Here is a 19,528-nt window from a genome sequence, read left to right on the forward strand (position 1 = left end):
GCAAAACTATACATCTCTGAAAGCACTAGTAAGGAAGAGATAAGTGTGGACCTAAGTCCTTCAGGAGTCAGAAAGGAAAAGTTCTGCTTATTGAGTGGTAAATGGAGGCTGGGAGACTGGAAGCTTGGAAAGCTGGATTCCAGATATTCACAGGACCCCAGAAGACAATGTGTACAGAGCTTTTTGTTCCTAGGTCCTTCTCAGTATCTGCCTTACAGATTTCATAGATAGGGCCTACACACTCAATGGACTTCCTTCCCTTCTCCAGCTCCTCATTACCCTAAAAAATGTCTACAAACCCACTCCCACTCTGAATGCAGCTCTACTCCATCTCAAAATGTCCCCTTCCCCCAGAAATATCCAGTGACGTCCAGGCCCACCTCCAAGGGCCTCTTGACCTCTTAAGAGTCAAGAAGAAAAGCTACGCTATATGCTTCACTTATCTTCAATATAGGAACTTCTGCAGGAAGGCAAGAGGCACTCAGTCCTGTACTCAAGAACTGCAATGCTCTCAGTGGTATGAGAAGTCCGACTTAGCCTGTTTGAAGTTTCTGCTGATTCCTCCCCCTGAATCAACCAGCAAGTTCCTGGCACTAGGACCCTGTAGACAGGGAACCCTGAGCCTGCGCTCTAAAGAGAGAGATGCACCATTTCACAACTTCAGCAAAAGCCAAAGCAGCCAACAAAGCCACAGCCCCATCGGCTGTACTGGGCTCTGCCTTTTGGGCAGCTCGCCGGCCACTCCCCAAAAGCAGAGCATTCCATCCTTTCTCTTTTTAAACCCACGTCATCATCTGATCATAATGGAAATCAATCTCCTCAAACCACCATGCAAAGGCGTATCCATGGCAACCTCAAAAGGAAGGACACAGAGATGATGCTTCAGTGGCTGCAGCAGGAAAAGGTAAGTCCGTTTCTCTTCCATCCACGCCATCCCATCACTCTCTCCTTTCACTCAAGTCAGGTATACAGCTTATCTACAAACTGTATCTGTCACACAAACTGAGAAAACATATAAGGTGAGTTAATAATCCTTATGTTATTATATAAGGTTTTAGATCTGCCTAGTCTCTCTGCCAAGAAAAAATTATCCTTTTCTAGGCAATAGGAACAGGGACAAGGTCTCTCTTCTTATTCACCTCTCAGGTGACACAATCTCAGTCCACAATTCCTGACAAATCACTATCGGTCACTTGTCTTTCTAGTCAGGATGCTGGAAAATCACTCAAGAATATCCAAGTTTCCCTATGTAGTTGTCAAAAGCTGACAGTAACACTGATCCCACTGTCCTGCCCCCTCCATGCCACCAGCATGCCCACAAACTGGCATGGTAAGATTCCCTCCTTAGCAACCGTAGACTCTAGGTTCTCAAGGTCCAGAAACGGAGTTGGGATTAAATTTCTGCCTTCTCTGATGCCTCAGGAGAAGGAATTCATTTCTGCAGAGGTAAGAGATTCATCAAATACAAGTGCTACTAATCCTCCATGCCTCAATTTCCTCTTCTGGAAGAAAGGGATAATAACAGTAACTTTCTAACAGGATTGTTGTAAAAATCACATGAGAATGCCTGAAAAGCACTTAGAACAGTGCCTCATATAAAGCACTCAATAAATGTCAGCCATTATTATTATGAGAAAGATGAAGGGGAGGCTTATAGCGTAGGATTTCAGTTCAGAGGGTACTCAACACTCCTGGAGCTTATTTCAATTCCACTGTCTTCCTCTTTCCTCTTAACAGTTGTTTCAAGCTTCCTTCACCATTTTTACCATTTTCAATCCTTACTCCCACCCAAGCCAACACCAGCATCCCCACCTCTCAGCAGATAACCTTGCTGAAAAAGAAAATTGGCCCTATTAGGTAAGAAGTTCTTTGCAAATTTAGATACATCTACATGCATATGTCATTATCTCTTTCTTCCTAAATTCCTTCCTTTCTTCCAACATTCCTCTTTAAAGAAAATGGTATCCCCTTCTTTTCAGGGCCCACCCTTTTCCCTCTCCTCTGAGGACCTGATTTAGCAATCATCCTTTCTCTTGTGTCTTCATTGTACCCTCTCTACTGGATCTTACATGGCATCAGAAAAGCCATAAACAAGATTCTTCCATTCTAGAAAAAACTAGTCCCTGCTACCTCCTCCACAAGCTGCCACCATTCTGTATTCTTCCTTTCTCTGCTGAACTACTCAAAGTGAGTACACATTCTCTATCTTCACTTCCCATCTACTTCTCGATCCATTGCTATCTGGCTCCATCCCTACCACTCACTGAAACTGCTCACAATTTAAATGAGCCCTGGTGACCACAATGTTCTATACAACCTCAAGGTGCATTTCCCAAGCTCATCCTAACTTGACCTCCCTGTAGCAACTGAGATTGTCAATCCTTTTCAGGAATTTTCTCCTTTCCTAGCTTCCTGGACAACACTCTCTCTTACCCTAGCATGTCAATCATACTCATCTTCTCTGTCATTATTTTCAGCCTTCTATAAGCATGGCTGGGAGAGCTCATCCATTCCTACAACTTCAACTACCACTCATACTTACTGCCCCTAGACAGAAATTCTTCTGAACTTCAGACTCATATCTCACCCCGTCTGCTAACTGCCACAGAGCCCTCAAGTTCAATACGACCCAAAACACACTTGGTATCTCCCTCACTTTAAAAAAAAAAAAAAAAAAAAGGCTCCTCCTCTATATTCCCTCTTTGCTATTGGCACTACCATCCACTCAAAATAGAAAACTGAGTCATTTGCAAAAACTCCCTCTCTTGTTCTCAACAACCAATTTAGTCATTATGTCTGGTTAATTCTGTTTCTCCAGTCTCTCTCAGATTCATCCTGCCCTCTCTGTCCCCACTGACCTAATCCTTAATCAGCCCTAAACCATGTCCATGATATTACAAGAGTCTCCCGATGTCCCTGAACCAGGTTCTTCCCCTTCAGTCTATTTCCACATTTAGCTTCCCAAAATACAATCACATCATCTTCCTGCCTAAAAGCCTCCGGTGGTTTCTCTGCCCACAAAATGAAATATTTTTAGCACTGCACTACAGGCCATTAACAACCTGGCCTTGACCAAGCACAGTGGCTACACCTGTAATCCTAGCACTTTCAGAGGCCAAGGCGGGAAGATCACTTGAGGCCAGGAATTTGAGACCAGCCTGGCCAACATGGTGAAGCCCTGTTTCTACTAAAAATACAAAAATTAGCTGGGCATGGTGGTGCATGCCTATAGTTCCAGTTACTCAGGAGGCTGAGTAGTCCCAGGTGGAGTAGCTATAGTCCCAGATACTCAGGAGGTTGCAGTGAGCCAAAATCGCACCACCACACTCCAGTCCGGGTGACAGAGTGAGACTCTATCTCAAAAAAAAAAAAAAAAAAAACTGGCCTCAAACTCTCAAACTGGCACAGCAGCCTGCAGACCCACCTATACTCAGGAGGCTGAGGGGGATCACTTGAGGCCAGGAATTCCAGGCTGTAGTGCCTGATGATCTTGCTTGTGAATAGCCACTGTACTCCAGCCTGGGCAGCATAGCGATACCCCATCTCTAAACAACAAAACAAAATACAACAACGTGGCTTCATTATGAATCCGGTCGCATCAATCACCAAAGTTCTCTTTTATTCCAGCCACTTGCATCTATCTGCCTTTCCCTTTATGCATCTGCAAATGTTACAAATATCACCAGGACCATTCTTCCTCCTCATCCTTCAAGGCTCAGCCCAATTCTCACCTCTTTCCTAAAGACTCTTCTGGCTTTTCCATGTAAAGCTAATCATTCCCTCCTCTGCCCTCACAGAGCACTTGGGACATATCTCTATTTCAATACCACATTCTATTTAAAATATCGTCTCTTATTCTACTATGAATTCCTCCAGGACAGAGGATTGTATCCATCTCAGTATCTAAGCACTCAACATAGGGCTTTGCACAGAGAAGGCATTCAATGTTGAATAGACACCTGTACCAACATCACACTCAGGATATAAATTGTCTGACAGCTTTCCCGGAGAGCAGATCCATCCCTGAAGCCCACCACCACTGGGGAAATCAATACTCAAGTGCACATACACATGCACACATACATCTCTCCCCCAGCCCTCAGTAAACATGGCTCTTTCCACTCCAGATAGGAGCCTAAGAAACTAAAAGTGCAGGAACAGCCCTAGATTCTATGGAATTTGGTAGTGATACTAAATCTCAATCTCGTATACTTCCAGGGTATACGAGAGAATAACAGAGACGGCTCTAGGTGAGGTGCAGATCCCCTGGGAAACAGCATTAGGGAGGATTTGGGGGCAGCAAGGGCCCATGCTCTGCTGTAGTGAAGCCCTTGGGGAGGCCAGACTAAACAGCTAACCTGTCCCTTGACAACATTCAACTAATATCAGCCTGAATCTCAAAAGCGAAATGATACAAAGCCAAAGTCAGAGACTCCAGGATGACAAGGACCTTAATATAGATATGAATCCGGCAATATTTCAGCTCTTACCTCTTCAGGGGACACTGAGGACCAAGTTCCTATTTTACTTGGTATGGGACGGATAGTCCAAGTGCCCCCAGTATCACCTAGTAGCTGTAGACAGGCCAAGCAACCTGGGAATCATCTAGAATCCCTCTCAACCTGTAACTCCAAGCAGCTGCTAGCAATGATAGAGCTGGCAGAGTAAAACCTAGAGTGGCAGTTGTCAATGGCATTATGATTCACCCAACTACTTTGACTCTTCCCTAACAATTTCTTCTCCTTTGTACCCTCATGGTCAGTCAGGCCCCACTTATCAATTCGTCCTTAGTACTGCCTCCTGCATCTTTCCTTTCTCCTCCACTATCACTATCATTACTTCAGTCTGCCATGTAATAGCTTTGAAAATCAAGGCAAATCATTTACCCTCTTTGGTGCATCATCTACAAAACAGCATAACAGCTGCTCTGCCTACCTCGTAGGAATATTAGATCAAATGAGATCATGCCTGTGAAAAGTTCTGTAAAGTGTCATACATAAATACAAGGCATTATTATTATCAACCTAAATTCTCTAACATTGCTATGCGAAGCCTATCCAGCTCCCTCTTCCCCCTCCTTCCCTAGTTCCAACCACCTTATACATCACAGTAAAGCAAATACATCTGCTAAAACACTGCTTTGTCCCTACACCCATCTGCCTGACATCTCTCATTGATAATCTCATTTCTTGCTATAAACAAACAATCCTGGATTCAACAGATGCAATCCCATCTCTGCACCACTGTCAGCTGCTTAAGATACTTTTCTAGTCTTGCAAGCCACACCCATCCTTCAAAGTCCAGCCAAAGCCCCACTACACTCCACACATAACAAAGACAAATTTAAGAAAGGGATTTCTTAAACATAATGGAAGAATTAAACACAATTCCACTTAGAAAAATCATAGTAGGCACAGCTGTCATCTAATACTTGGAGTCAACTTTTTAGGAAGACGGGTGACACTTTTTTTCTGTTTGATTAAGAGATAATCTAGGACCAACAGCATGGAAGTTGCAGAGATGTATTTCAGGAACATGAAGAACTTCTTTCTTGAGCTATTCCAAGAATAAAATGGGATGCCTTATGTGTAGACAATTCCCCATTATTTTAAATGTTCAAGCCAAACTGCAAAATTTACCAAATTGGCAAGAATATTTTAGATAGAATTCAACACTACAGGGATAATTAGACTAGACTCACAGAATTTTAAATCTGAAAGAAATATTTGAGATCTTGTAGTCCAGACTCCTATCTTACAGGCCTGGACAGACAAAGTGAATCTCTCAAGGCAGCACACTCTGTTCTGGAAAACATGGTCTCTAACTTTCAATCCAGTGATCTACACTTTTGCTACTCAGATTATGTTCCATGGGCCAGCAGCATTAGCCTCACCTGGGAACTTGTTAGAAATGCAGAACCAATCATAACCTGTGCTGTAACGAGATCCCATTACACGTGCACACCATTAAAACTCAAAACGCACTTACCCATACTGCCCCTTCTAAACCCTGAATTTCTATTTCTGGAACTCCAATTCCCAAACGGTTCCACATGTTAACCAGGGGAATCACCCAAGAATAACAATATACCCTAGTAAAATTTGGGAAATTCTGCATACCATACCCCCAGCTGGAGATTCATGGTAAATATTATTAGCATATTAAAGGCTCTGCAATATTCTGTAGTAAAGTTTAACCACGAATTTTCCAACAGCTTTTGAAAACAAAATGCCTTTTTAAAATAAAGTTATCGTTATCTCTTTTAACATCTCATAGCTTAGGCTTTGGCAGTACATTAAGTAAAGGATGTCAATCTCTATCTCCTAGCTTTTCGCCTCTCAGTACCTTAAGTATACCCGAGTAGCCAGTGATCAATATGGGTTTGCTGCTCTCCTCACTGCAATAAATGAGGGTAACTTTTCAAATCCCTGCCTCTAAAAACAGCAGAGATCCTTATCTGTGTGATTTAGCTGTGGTTCTGTCTAAAGATAAGGGATGCGCAAGATGACTTCAAGGATCATCTTGCCAGCTAAGGCGGACCCCAGCAGTAGGATCACACACACAAACCATATCCAGACTCCCATGCTGTGAGTCCTTTAAGATTTTTCTCCCCGTTTGACACGAATTTCTCAACCATGTGCCCACAGGAAACCTGTAGCTCAGTATGGATTCAGGGGCGCCTCGGACGCTCGCAGGAACGGAAGGGAGACCCTTGCAGTTCTGGAGGAACTCTAAGGCGCAGTCACTCTGATCCCAAGAGAACCCTGCTAGGCTGAAGAGCTGAGGTGGGTCAGACAGGCCTCGGGGCAAACGCTCAGGCGGAGCCCCCAGACCCCGGCAAGCGCCCACCCCGATCCAGCCCATCCCTGCCAGTCCCCGCCCCGCACACCCGGCTCAGTGTCTTGCCCTAGGCCAGCACCAAATCCCCAGCCCACCGCCGGCAACCTCACGAATACGTAGGGGGCCGGCGGAGCAGACGGTTGGCAGGGTCGCGCCTCCGTACCTGCACTGTCAGGGGCTCCGCGCCCAGCTCCGGCCCCACAGACGACCGACGCCCAAGACCCTGCGGGGCCGGCCCCGTCCTCCCCGCCCTCGTGGGCTGCCCGACTCGCCGCCAGACCCTTCCAGGACCGCCCAGAACCCTTCGGCCTGGAGGCCCAGAGGCGTTCTGTATCCAGTGAACGCTCTTTTCCCGCAGTCCCGCCCTGACTGAAAACTGCGCGCCGACCGCAGCCGGGATTACATCAATCAGGCACAAAGCTGGACACCTGGGACAGGCTAAGCGCACGCGCACTGTGCCTGGGAAGCCGATTAGGACCATAAGAAATCGGCGTGTCGTAGCGAGCGCCCCCTCTCGGCGGAGGGGAGAAAGCGCAGAGGGTCTGGAGGACTCAATTCCAAGTGTTAAACTGCTAATTAAAACAATAGCGATAAACCGTATCTCCTCCATTAGCCTGGGGGAGAAAATTAAGTTTTGCTGCTCCTCAGTGTCACCTGTCATATGGGGATACAGGCATTCTCATGCGCTTATGATGGGAATGTAAAATACAAATTTACATAATGGCATTTAAAAATTTTAGGCCGGGCGCGGTGGCTCACGCCTGTAATTCCAGCACTTTGGGAGGCCGAGGCGGGCGGATCACAAGGTCAGGAGATCGAGACCACGGTGAAACCCCGTCTCTACTAAAAATACAAAAAATTAGCCGGGCGCGGTTGTGGGCGCCTGTAGTCCCAGCTACTCGGGAGGCTGAGGCAGGAGAATGGCGTGAACCCGGAAGGCGGAGCTTGCAGTGAGCTGAGATCCGGCCACTGCACTCCAGCCTGGGCGACAGAGCGAGACTCCGTCTCAAAAAAAAAAAAAAAAAATTTTAGACATAGGTTCAAATTCTTTTTTTTCTAAGACAGGTCTCCCTCTGTTGCCTAGACAGGAGTGCGGTGGCACGCACAATCATGGCTCATTGCAGCCTTGACTTCTCAGGCTCAGGCGATCCTCCCACCTCTCAGCCTCCCTAGTAGCTGGGTCTACAGGCGCGCGCCACCATGCCCTTTTAGTTTTCTTTTTTCTTTTTTTCTTTCTTTTTTTTTTGGAAAGACGGAGTTTCACAATGTTGCCCAGGCTGGTCTCGAACCCCTGGGCTCAAGCGATCCAACCGCTTCGGCCTCCCAAAGTGCTGGAATTACAGACATGAGCCACCACACCCGCCTGGGCTCAAATTCTAACAGCAATTTACTAGCTGTGTGAGAGCCAGAGTTAGTTATTTACCCTCTCTGTGCCTCTGTTTTCTTATTTGTTAAAGTGAGAATGTTAATGATGGTACCTATCTCATTATGTTGTTCGAAGAATTAAGTTAATCCATGTGACGAGCCGGAAATATAACTATTGTTTTTTTTTTGTTGTTGTTTTGTTTTGTTTTGTTTTGAGACAGAGTCTCGCTCTGCCGCCCAGGCTGGAGTGCAGTGGCGTGATCTTGGCTCACTGCAAGCTCCGCCTCCCGGGTTCCCGCCATTCTCCTGCCTCAGCCTCCCGAGTAGCTGGGACTACAGGCGCCCGCCACCTCGCCCGGCTAGTTTTTTTGTATTTTTTAGTAGAGACGGGGTTTCACTGTGTCAGCCAGGATGGTCTCGATCTCCTGACCTCGTGATCCGCCCATCTCGGCCTCCCAAAGTGCTGGGATTACAGGCTTGAGCCACCGCGCCCGGCCAACTATTGTAATGTTATATTTATTTCAGTTAATCTCAGATTTGAAACCAACTAAAACATTCATAAAGCTGATGTGGGGAGCAGTAAGCAGTAGAAGGGATGAATTGAGTATTCCCTTTATTACTCCCCCCTTTTCCCTATTTCACCTTCTAAATATTTATAACTGTTATTTTGATTAGATACTACGTTTACATAGTTCAAAAATCAGAACACTATTTTAGAATATAAACAGAGAAACCTCCCTTCAACCCTGGTTCCCATCGACTCCATCCCCCTTGCCTGCTACAGGTAACGCTTGTTATTAGTGTCTTCTTGTTTATCTTTTCAGTGTTTTGTGCAAACATAAGCTCATATGAATATATAGTATTACTTCTCCCATTTCTTATGCCAAATGTAGCATGCTAGATACACTTGGCATAAGTTCTCTTCACTTAATCTATCCTGAAAATCTTTCTAAATCAATAAATTAGAGATCTTCCTCATTTGTTTTTCAGTTGCTTAGTACTCTATTGCATGGATACACATAATTTATTAACCAGTTTCTTCTAGTTACATACTTTATTTCCAGTCTTTTAGTATTACAATGTTGCAGTGAATCACTTTGAACATAATGACATTCCATATGTGAGCAGGCATATCTGTAGGATACATCTTGGTCAAATAATAAATGCATCTATAATTTTAGTAGAAATGTCTTCCATCTCCTTCAATTAAAGAAAAATGAATATAAAAGTAAATATAAAGACTTTAAAAGATACTGCATATACATATTTTTAATTGTGGTAAAGCATACATAACATGAAATTTACCATTTTAACCATGTTTAAGTTCAGAGGCACTCAGAACATTCACATTGTTGTGCAATCATCACCACTATCCATCTCCAGAACTTTTTCAGCTTTCCGTACCCAAAACAAACAAGTAAGCAAACAAAACCCTCTGTGCCCATTAAACACTAGCTCACCATTCTCCACCTACCCCAGCCCCTGGTAATCACTATCCTACTTTCTGTCTCTATGTATTTGATTATTCTAGATACCTCATACAAGTGGAACCATGTAATATGTGTCCTTTTGTGTCTGGCTTATTTCACTTAGCATAATGTCTTCAAGGTTCATCCATGTTGTAGCATGGCCAAAATATATTCCATTATATGGATATGCTATATTTTATTTTATCTATTCTTTCATCAATGGACATTTGGGTTATTTCTGCCAGTCAAAAGATAAAACTTCAACAAATTGGATTTAAAGATCTCATTGGCTTTCATTAGTAATTCAAGAATTTAGCAGCAACCCAACTAAAGATTTAGACAGGAATACCATTAGGCATGGCAGGACAGTTGAATTTCATAAAGTAACTTAAGTAGAAACAAGGAAACAGCCTAATTTTTATCTGTATTTATTTATTTATATTGAGATAGGGTCTCGCTCTGTCACCCAGGCTGGAGTGCAGTGGTGTAATCACCACTCACTGCAGTCTCAACCTCCTGGGCTCAATCAGTCCTCCCACCTCAGCCTCCTGAGTAGCTAGGACTATAGGCACATAACACCATGCCTGGCTAATTTTGTATTTTTTGTAGAGACAAGGTTTTGCCATGTTGCTCAGGCTACTCTCAAACTCCTGGGCTCAAGTGATCTTCCCATCTCAGCCTCTCAAAGTACTGGAATTGCAGGCATAAACCACCATACCTGGCCAGCATAACTTTTTAAAAATCAGATTGGTTAACACCAGGCTACTTCAGGTTATTTTCCTTATAAGGGTTAAAGCAGAAGGGATTTCCTTATCATCCTGGTTAAAAACTGGCCTATGTGGGGATTTGGCTATCATCTCTCTTCTGATTTCTCAGAAAATCAGATAAACAATTTAACTTTGGTTTGGTGACATGGAACTTTAGTTGAGTAACTCCATTTCCATTTGGTCTGTTGGAGTCTAGTGCAGGAGCTCAGTCCAAATCAATGGAGTCCCGTCAATTTTACTTAACACACCTTTTAGCCATTGCAAATATGTGTGCACATATTTTTTAGAAACAAGTGCATTTCTCACTTATTCCATACCCAAGATTCCTACCCAAATCAACTCTTGATGCCAGTTTTTTATGTGCTGTTTCAGAATTAGCCTCTGAACACAAGCATTTTAAATGCAAATTGCAGCTTCCTATACACATTGTTCTGAATTTTGCTTTTATCCCCATTGGACAATGATATGGTTTGGCTCTGTGTCACCACCCAAATCTCACCTTGAATTGTAATCCCCACAACCCCCATGTGTGAAGGGTGGGACAAGGTGGAAGAAATTGGATCATGGAAGCAGTTTTCCCCATGCTGTTCTCGTGATAGTGAGTGAGTTTTCACAAGATCTCATGGTTTTATAAGCGTCTGGCATTTCTCCTGCTTGCACTCACTCCACCCTGCCACCCTGTGAAGAAGGCGCCTGCTTCTCTTTTGCCTTCTGCCATGATTGTAAGTTTCCTGAGGCCTTCCCCACAATGTGGAACTGTGAGTCAATTAAACCTCTCTTCTTTATAAATTACCCATTGTATTAGTCTGTTCTCACACTGCTAATAAAGACATACCCAAGACTGGGTAGTTTATAAAGGAAAGAGGTTTAATGGACTCACACTTCCTCATGGCTGGGGAGGCCTCACGATTGTGGTGAAAGGTGAAGGCAGATCAAAGTCATGTCTTACATGGCAGCAGGCAAGACAGGGTGTGTAGGAGAACTTCCCTTTATAAAACCATCAGATCAGGCTGTACATGGTGGCTCACACCTGCAATCCCAGCACTTTGGGAAGCCGAGGCGGGCGGACACAAGGTCATGAAATCGATACCATCCTAGCTAACATGGTGAAACCATGTCTCTACTAAACAAAACAAAACAAAACAAAACAAAAATTAGCTGGGCGTGGTGGTGCGCACCTCTAGTCCTAGCTACTCAGGAGGCTGAGACAGGAGAATCACTTGAACCTGGGAAGCGGAGGTTGCAGTGAGCCAAGATCGTGCCACTGCACTCCAGCCTGGCAACAGAGAGAGACTCCATCTCAAAAAAACAAAAAACAAATATCAGATCTCATGAGACTTATTCACTATCATGAGAAGAGCATGAAAAAGACCTGCCCCCGTGATTCAATTACCTCACACTGGGTCCCTCCCATGACACATGGGAATTATGGGAGCTACAATTCAAGATGAGATTTGGGTGGGGACACAGCCAAACCATACCATTCCACTCTTGGCCCCTCCCACATCTCATGTTCTCACATTTCAAAACCAATCATGCCTTCCCAACAGTCCCCCAAAGTCTTAACTCATTTCGGCATTAACTCAAAAAGTCCACAGTCCAAAGTCTCATCTGAGACAAGGCAAGTTCCTTCCACCTATGAACCTGTAAAATCAAAAGCAAGTTAGTTAACTTCCTAGATACAATGCGGGTACAAGCATTGGATAAATACATCCATTCCAAATGGGAGAAATTGGACAAAACGAAGGGACTACAGGCCCCATACAAGTACAAAATCCAGTGGAGCAGTCAAATTTTAAAGCTGCAAAATGATCTCCTTCGACTTCATGTCTCACATCCAGGACATGCTGATGCAAGAGAGGTGCACCCATTACCTTGGATAGCTCTTCACCTGTGACTTTGCAGGGTACTGCCCCTCCCGGCTATTTTCACAGGCTGGCGTTGAGTGTCTGTGGCTTTGCCAGACACATGGTGCAAGCTGTTGGTGGATCTATGATTCTGGATCTGGAGGATGGTGGCCCTCTTCTCACACCTCCACTAGGCAGTGCCCCAGTGGGGAGTCTGTGTGGGAGCTCCAATCCCATATTTTCCTTCTGCACTGCCCTAGTAGAGGTTCTCCATGAGGGTCCCACTCCTGCAGCAAACTTCTGCCTGGACATTCAGGTATTTCCACATATCCTCTGAAATCTAGGTAGAGGTTCCCAAACCTCAATTATTGATCTCTGTGTACCTGCAGGCTCAATACCACATGGAAGCTGCTGAGGCTTGGGGCTTCCACCCTCTGAAGCAATGGGCTAACCTGTACCTTGGCCCCTTTTAGTCACAGCTGGAGAGGCTGGAACTCAGGACACCAAGTCCTCAGGCTGCCCACAGCAGGGGGGCTCTGGGCCCAGCCCATGAAACCATTTTTATCTCCTCAGCTTCCTGGCCTGTGATGGGAGGGGCTGCCTGTGAAGGTCTCTGACATGCCCTGGAGACATTTTCCCCATTGTCTTGTTGATTAACTTTTGGTTCCTCATTACTTATGCAAACTTCTCCAGCTGGCTTGAATTTCTCCTCTGCTTCTTTTTTAAGTTCCAATTCTAAATCATATATTTGTGAATATATAAAACTGAATGCTTTAACAGCACCCAGGTCACCTCTTGAACTCTTTGCTGCTTAGAAACTTCTTCCACAAGATGCCCTAAATCATCTCTCTCAAGTTCAAAGTTCCACAGACTCTAGGGTAGGGCATGATGTCGCCAGTCTCTTTGCACAGCAAGAGTGATCTTTACTCCAGTTCCCAGAAAGTTCCTCATCTCCATCTGAGACCACCTCAGCCTGGACTTTATTGTCCATATCACTATCAGCATTTTGGTCAAAGCCATTGAACGAGTCTCTAGGAAGTTTCAAACTTTCCCACATCTTCCTGTCTTCTGGACTCTCCAGGTTTCTAGGAAGTTCCAAACTTTCCCACACTTTCCTGTCTTCTTCTGAGCCCTCCAGACTGTTCCAACCTCTGCCTGTTACCTAGTTCCAAAGTCACTTCCACATTTTCAAGTATCTTTACAGAAGTGCCCTACTACCCAGTACCAATTTACTGTATTAGTCTGTTCTAACACTGCTAATAAAGACATACGTAAGTCTGGGTAATTTATAAAGGAAAGAGGTTAATTGACTCACAGTTCCACATGGCTGGGGAGACCTCACAATCATGGCAGAAGGTGAAGGAAGAACAAAGTCACATCTTACATAGTGGCAGGCAAGAGAGGGTGTGTAGGGGAATTGCCCTTTATAAAACCATCAGTTCTCATGAGACTTATTCACTTTCAGGAGAAGAGCATGGAAAAGACCTGGCCCCATGATTCAATTACCTCCCACTGGGTCCTTCCCATGACATGTGGGAATTATGGGAGCTACAATTCAGGATGAGATTTTGGTGGAGACACAGTCAAACAATGATATGGTTTCAGGTATTTCTTCATAGCAGTGTGAGAACGGACTAATACAGACAATATATCTTAGAAGTTGTCCATATTAGTACATACTGAGCTGCCATGAAATAAAATACAGTTGGCCCTCTGTATTTGTGAGTTCAACCATCCTTGGATTGAAAATATTAGGGGAAAAATGGATGGTTGTATCCATAGTGAACATGTACAGACTTTTGTCCTTGTCATTATTCCCTAAACAATACAGTATAACAAGTATTTACATTGTATTAGGTTTCATACATAACCTGAGATTATTTAAAGAAACAGTTCCCAACCTCTTTGGCACCAGGGACCTGTTTTGTAGGAAGCAATTTTTCCACAGACTGGGTTGGGCAAATGGTTTTGGGATGATTCAAGTGCATTACGTTTATTGAATACTTGATTTCTATTATTATTACATTGTAATGTATAATGAAATAATTATACAACTCAGCATAATGTAGAATCAGTGGGAGCCCTAAGCTTGTTTTCCTGCAACAAGACAGTCCCATCTGGGGGTGATGGGAAACAGTGACAGATCATCAGGCATTAGAGTCTGATAAAGAATAAGCAACCTAGATCCCTTCCATGTGCGGTAGGGTTAGTGCTCCTATAAGAAACTAATGCTGATGATGATCTGACCAAAAAAACTAAAGTATACGATAGAATGTGTGTAGGTTATATATAAATACTACGCCATTCCATGGATTTTGGTATCCAAGGGGTGTCCTGGAACCAATCCCCCAAGGACACAGAGTGACTACTATATGTATCTCCTGAGTGACTTTAACATTTAACCTGTGTGCTGAGTCTTTACTTGACACCAGGAGTTCAAGACCAGTCTGACCAACATGGTGAAACCCCATCTCTATTAAAAATACAAAAAAAGTTAGCTGGGCATGGTGGTGCACACCTGTAATCTTAGCTATTTGGGAGGCTAAGGCAGGAGAATCGCTTGAGCCTGGGAGGCAGAAGTTGCACAGTGAGCGAACATTGTGCCACTGCACTCCAGCCTGGGTGACAGAGTGAGACTCTGTCAAAAAACAAACAAACAGGCCGGGCGCGGTGGCTCAAGCCTGTAATCCCAGCACTTTGGGAGGCCGAGACGGGCGGATCACGAGGTCAGGAGATCGAGACCATCCTGGCTGACACGGTGAAACCCCGTCTCTACTAAAAAATACAAAAAACTAGCCGGGCGAGGTGGCGGGCGACTGTAGTCCCAGCTACTCAGGAGGCTGAGGCAGGAGAATGGCGTGAACCCGGGAGGCAGAGCTTGCAGTGAGCCGAGATCTGGCCACTGCACTCCAGCCTGGGCGGCAGAGCGAGACTCCGTCTCAAAACAAACAAACAAACAAACAAACAAAAAAACCCTATTATTGAGTTTTTTATATAAAGCTGCCAGGTCTCAGTTGGGATAGGGTGGTGATTCAGGAAAGACCCAAATGTTTCTCAGCATCATGAAAGAGATCCTACTGAATCATAAGGACAGGATGTGCTAATAGGAGAAATATTGAATTTTTTTTTATATTTGATTAGGCTGAGTGGTCTTCAAGGAAAATTAATATTGTCTTTGTCCTGTGTTTTTCTTTATAGGTGCTGTTGTAAGAGACCCAGCCTGCCTTTGGCTTCCTCCAACGGGGAACCTGAACAAGGACCCCCAAACTCCTACTCACATAGCTAGAGCCCTTTCCCCCAACCTGTGATGCTGAACAGAGAAGAACATCTGTGCTCACCTGGGTGGAATCCTAGGCATTATAGAATGTGGGGAAGAAACCAGGGGAGAATCCTCCCCCTGAGGAAAGGGATGCTGTTTTCCAAGAGAAGGTGGGTTTTCAAACTGAAAGGCTTGGAGAGGGGAATCAATAGAGAGCAAATCAAAGGTGACGAAGCCATAGGGAGGACATGTGTGGGAGAGAGAAGCATCTAGATTAGCTATACCAGCACTGCCCAATAGGCATAAATGTAAATTTTAAAATTGTTTTTGGTTGGGAAATAGGTTAATAAATTTTAAAGAAAATTTCTGGAGAAAACTTAATTCTTTTAAGACAGGGTCTTGCTTTGCCACCCAAGCTAGAGTGCAGTGGCGCTTTCATGGCTCGCTGCAGCCTCAACCTCCCTGGCTCAAGTGATCCTCCTACATCAGCCTCTGGAATAGCTGAGAGACCAAAGGCCACCATGTCTGGCTATATTTTAAACTTTTTTGGAAAGACAGAGTCTCACTATGTTATCCAGACTGATCTTGAACTCTTGAGCTCAAATGATCCTCCTGCCTTGGCCTTCCAAAGTGCTGAGATTACATGTGCCAGCAAAATAAAATTTTATATAAGCCAGCCACACATATAATTTAAAATTTTTTAGTAGTGACAGTTTGTAAAAGTTAAAAAAAAAGGTGAAATTAATTTTTTTTGTTTCTTTTTTGAGACAGGGTCGTGTTCTGTTGCCCAGGCTGGGGTCCAATGGCACGATCTCAGCTCACTGCAACCTCCACCCCCCAGGCTCAAGTGATCCTCCCACCTCAGCTTCCTAAGTAGCTGGGACTGCAGGCACATGCCACCATGCCTGGCCAATTTTTGTGCTTTTTGTAGAGATGGGTTTTTGCCATGTTGCCCAGCCTGGTGAAATTAATTTTAACAACATATTTTATTTTACCCAGAATATTCAAAATATTATCATTTCAACATGTAATCAATACAAAAATGAGGCATTTTACATTCTCCTCTTTTGTACTGTCTTTAGAATGCAATCTTTATTTTGCATTTATAGTACATCTTGCTAAGTTTTCATGGGACATCGTTGATCTGGTTTAGATTGCATAAAATTTACAATTGAAAAAGTAGATTTTTTTATTTATTCATTCATTAATTTCAGAGATAAGGTCTTTCTATGTTGGACAGACTGGTCTTGCATTCCTGGCCTCAAATGATCCTCTTGCCTCCGCCTCTCAAAGCTGAGATTACAGGCCTGAGCCACCAGGCTCAGCCTAAAAATGTAGATGCAGGTATGCAACTTATTTCAAACATTTTAATATATTTTCCAATAACTGAGCTGAATATTTAAATGTATATATTTTTAAACATAAAATTAATTAAAAATAAATAAAAATTAAAATTCCATTTCTCAGTTACATTAGCCATATTTCAGGTGCTCAATTGCCACATGTGGCCAAGGGCTACCATATTGGTCAGTACGGAGATAACGCTTTAGTCCTTCATCTCCCCACTTTGTTACACTTTTATGAGAGGGTCTGGCCCTTCAGGAAAGGACCACAGGTGTGTTCATTGCCTGGTTTGTTACAACATACAGGTAGAGTATGAGGAGACAAGTTGGCTTAGGGAGAGCCTGACCTACTGTACCCCGTTTCCTTCTGAGGGGGGTAGGGAACAGCAAGAGGGTGGTCCACTCGGGGTACCTTGAAAACTGTGTGGTACAAAGAATCCACAATGTAGGATAACCCAGAACAACCATAAAAGTACAATGGGGACCTAGGACCATGCAACTTTAAAAAGTAAAAGAATTTTCAAAAGTAAAAAGAAACAAGTGAATCACCATAGAAATCATAAAGAAAATAATCTACAGATGAAGGCTTTTTGTTAAAACAAATACAGATCCTTGAAAAGAAGGCAAGATCTCATTAGATTCTCTAAAATCAGGAATACAAAGATGCCGAATATCTCTGAGTCTGATCAACACTGTATTTGAAGGACTGCATCGAGACAAGAAAAACACATATAAAAGACATAAAGATTATAAAGAAGGAAATTAAGCTGTCATTTTTCACAAATGATATGATGACTTACATGGAAAATGCCAAAATAGGCCAGGTGCAGTGGCTCATGCTAGTAATCCCAGCACTTTGGGAGGTCAAGGTGGGTGGATCACTTGAGGTCAGCAGTTTGAGACCAGTCTGGCCAACATGGTGAAACCCCGTCATGACTAAAAATAAAAAAATTAGCTGGGCATGCTAGCACGTACCTGTAATCCCAACTACTTGGGAGGCAGAGGCAGGAGAATTGCTTGAACCTGGGAGGGAGGCAGAGGTTGCAGTGAGCCGAGACTGCACCATTGCACACCAGCCTGGGCAAAGAAGCAAGACTCCACCTCAAAAAAAAAAAAAGAAGAAGCCAAAATAATCTGCAAATTATTAGAATTGATTAGAAAATATTTAGCAACATGGCTAGGTATAAAATCAACATGCAAAACTCAATTGCATTTCTCTAACCAACAATGAAAAGTTAAATTATATAATTTTTGAAATGAAACTGATGCACCTAGTAATAAGCAACAAAATATGTGCACAACCTGGTCGGGCTCAGTGGCTCACGCCTGTAATCCCAGCACTTTGGGAGGCCAAGGCGGGCAGATCACGAGGTCAGGAGTTTGAGACCAGCCTGACCAATATGGTGAAACCCCGTCTCTACTAAAAATACAAAAATTAGCCGGGTGTGGTGGTGTACACCTGTAATCCCAGCTACTTAGGATGCCAAGGCAGGAGAATCGCTTGAACCTGAGAGGCAGAGGTTGCAGTGAGCCGAGATTGTGCCACTGCACTCCAGCCTGGGTGACAGAGAGAGACTCCATCTCAAAAAAATAAAAAGACTGAGAGAGATGAGAGATGTGCACAACCCAAAATTATAAAATTGTATTTGGAAACATATATTAAAGATAGCCTGTGGCTCACGGCTGTAATCCCAGCACTTTGGGAGGCCGAGGCTGATGGATCACTTGAGGTCAGGAGTTCGAGACCAACCTGGCCAACATGGCAAAACTCTATCTCTACTAAAAGTACAAAAATTAGCCGGGTGTGCTGGCACCCGCCTGTAATCACCCGAGAGGCTGAGGCAGGAGAATCACTTGAACCCAGGAGACAGAGGTTGCAGTGAGCAGGGATTGTGTCACTGCACTCCAGCCTGGGCAAAGAAATGAGATTCTGTCAGAAAAAAAAAAAAAAAAAAGCTTAAATGAATGACAGATACAACACATTCATGAATAGTAAAATTTAAAGTCATAAAGAAGTTAGTTGCCCTTATTAATAATATGTATTTGAGATAACTCCAATCAATATTCTATCAGGATATTCTAGGAACTTGACAACAAATTACTAATTTTGTAGAAAAAAAGCAAAAGGCAAAAAAATTAGCCAAGAAACTTCTGAAAAAAAGAAGACAGTTGACATGGTGAAACCCCGTCTCTACTAAAAATACAAAAATTAGCTGGGCATGGTGGCGGGCGCCTGTAGTCCCACCTATTTGGGAAGCTGAGACAGAAGAATCACTTGAACCCAGGAGGCGGAGCTTGCAGTGAGCCAAGATTGCACCAGTGCACTCCAGCCTGGGCAACACAGTAAGACTCCATCTCAAAAAAAAAAAAAAAGACAGTTGAGGGTGTGGGGGTGTGTGTGTGTGCTTATTTTAAAGTTTATTAAGTAAAGCAATGTGGTATTGATGTAGGGATAGAAAGAGTCTAGATCTAAAAACAAACTAACACATACACCTACAAAAGCTTCATTTTTCAAAATTATTATTATTGTTTTAGAAACAGGTTCTTACTCTGTGACCCAGGCCAGAATGTAGTGGTGTGATCATAGCTGTAACCTGTAACTCCTGGGCTCAAGCAATCCTCCTGCCTCAGCCTCCTG

At 43.7% G+C, this 19,528-nt stretch overlaps 1 protein-coding gene and 1 long non-coding RNA gene across 3 annotated transcripts in view; one reads left to right on the forward strand and one right to left on the reverse strand.

Annotated features, from left to right (window-relative positions):
- LOC105465285 (dynactin subunit 1) overlaps nt 1–7,243 on the reverse strand; it is a 30,598-nt gene extending 23,355 nt beyond the window's left edge. The window contains exon 1 of one of the 2 annotated variants that reach the window (XM_011713638.3): nt 7,004–7,243. The gene's annotated coding sequence lies outside the window, so the exon portion shown is untranslated. The remainder of the gene's footprint in view (nt 1–7,003) is intronic. The other variant, XM_011713643.3, reaches the window with a different exon arrangement.
- LOC139357902 (uncharacterized) lies at nt 644–18,850 on the forward strand. The gene is made up of 2 exons (XR_011611918.1): nt 644–904; nt 15,487–18,850. It is a non-coding gene; the product is annotated as an uncharacterized lncRNA (long non-coding RNA).
- Nucleotides 18,851–19,528: the final 678 nt, after the last annotated feature.

The sequence above is a fragment of the Macaca nemestrina genome, chromosome 13 (genome assembly GCF_043159975.1).
Source record: "Macaca nemestrina isolate mMacNem1 chromosome 13, mMacNem.hap1, whole genome shotgun sequence".
NCBI lineage: Eukaryota > Metazoa > Chordata > Mammalia > Primates > Cercopithecidae > Macaca > Macaca nemestrina.